Below are 2,131 nucleotides of genomic sequence, written 5' to 3' on the forward strand. Positions count from 1 at the left end.
AAGACGATGTGTAAACCAATATTCGTGTGCTTTTTTTGTGTTTTGTTCATTTTTGTGTATTTTTGTTTTTTTTTTATTCTTTTTCACTATTCTTTTTTCTTTCTTTTATTTTTATTAAAATTTTAAATTTTGATTTTACTTTTTATTTTTATGTAGTATTTTCTATATTTAAAAAAAAAATTAAAAAAAAATCTTCCTCCTATTTTTCTTGAATTCTTATGTATGTTGTGGTTGACTTCTCTAAAAATAGTCAAATGGAGGAAACTCGTGATTTTGACTCTCAATCTCTTTTTCCTAAAAGAGGTTATTCATCTTTTGATTTAAAAACTTCTTCATATTTTAAATTATATTTTGAAATTGAACTTTTTCATCTCCCTATATTTTATCTATCGCATAGGAATCGATCTTTTATAAGTTGTTGAATTTACCTTATAATTTTCTTAATCAAGTAGTTCATTGTGTCAATAGAATGTGTTTACTTTTTTTTTTAATTTCAAAAAGGTAGCATATTCAAAAAAAAAATGATCAATGATGCCAAATAAAAAAAAAAGTGACCAATGATGCCAAATCAAAAGATGCGCAATGACGCCAAATTGAGAAGGATATACAAGGTGTATCAAAAAGTAAAAGATGCACATAGTGCGCCAAAAAATTGACAAGAGGCATAAAATGAGCTCACAAATAGTATGCATACTTCTTCTGTTTTACTAAAGCTTAAAGAAAACCCTTGATATTTTTGATACTTGAGCTTGAAAATCATGATTCTTGATTCACCAATTTTTGCATTAATCTTCTATTAGATATATTTTATGAAAGAAGTTTTGAAAAATTAATAATTCTTTTTCTAATTTATTCCTTGATTTAGATATTAAATTAAAAAGTTTTTTAGCCTTTAAAAGAACTTGAGCTTTGATTTACAATTTCTAAAGTTCTTACCTTTTCTGGATTATGCATTGTCAATCCATTTCTTACTAAGTTTTTGAATAAAATGAAGAGGAAACTTTCTCATTTTCTTAAAGACTTTTTCATGCCTCTTCTCTTTTTGATAATGTCAAAGGGGGAGAACATCTGTTGTTTTTTTATCTTTTTTTTTCAAAAATTAAAAACAATAAAAAAATTAATTCCCCTTATTTTTTGAAGTTTTATTCTAGTAAGAGGGAGATTAGGAGAAAATGTTTTCATTTTTACAAATTCAACCAATAATATTTGCCATCATCAAAAAGGGAGAGATTGTTGAGAATTTGTTTTCATGCATTAGAATTTTGATGATAGCAATCAGTTCAAAAATAAAAACCCTAATCAGAGCATCCTTATTAAGGCAGCCATCATTAAGCACATCATCCTAGATGATTTTGTATCGGCCAAGATGATAGACTTAAATCAGAAAGAATCAGCTGTCAGATCTATTTAAGTATTACTTACTTTTTGGACATCATCTCGGGCATCGGCTTGGTCGATCCAACATAATTTTTCCTAAATTAATCTGGTATTTAAGGAAAGCAATTAAGATTTGATTACACTATCACATCATCCTAGAGGATTGTAAGATCAACCAGGACGATCCACTGGATGATTGGATATAGGATAGCTCTTATTAAGGGTGATGTTCAGGATGATATTCCACGATTTGTACTGATTAGCCAGGATGATATATTATCATCCAGAAAAAATTTCTTCTAATCATCCCAAATCATCCTGCCTAATTGGGCTTAATTTACACTGATCGACCAGGATGATATACATATCTTCTTGGATGATAAAGTTGGCAAGTTGTAATTAATGAGCTCATTTTGAGCTCTTCTATTTAAGTTTTAACAAGGCACTTAGTAAGTATCTTTGGCAGCTATTGTAGCTTCGTTCTTTTGGAGGGAACTTGAAGAGAGTTCTTGAAAGGGAGAGAGTAAAGGGTGGAGTTTGAGAGAGGGAGAAGATCCTTGGAGGGGGTTTCAAGGGAGTGTGGAGGGGGATTCCATGCAGTTTCTTCGGCGAGCTTGCACCTTAGTACCATCGGATTCATGGCTTGTCTTAAGGGAAGTTCTAGGAAGAAGAAGATCTCTTTGGTGTCAAAGGACCTGGCTACTCCGCTGCATCAGGGAAGATGGAAGTGATTTTTATAAGGGCTTCTCCACCT

The sequence above is a fragment of the Dendrobium catenatum genome, unplaced genomic scaffold (genome assembly GCF_001605985.2).
Source record: "Dendrobium catenatum unplaced genomic scaffold, ASM160598v2 fragScaff_scaffold_982, whole genome shotgun sequence".
NCBI lineage: Eukaryota > Viridiplantae > Streptophyta > Magnoliopsida > Asparagales > Orchidaceae > Dendrobium > Dendrobium catenatum.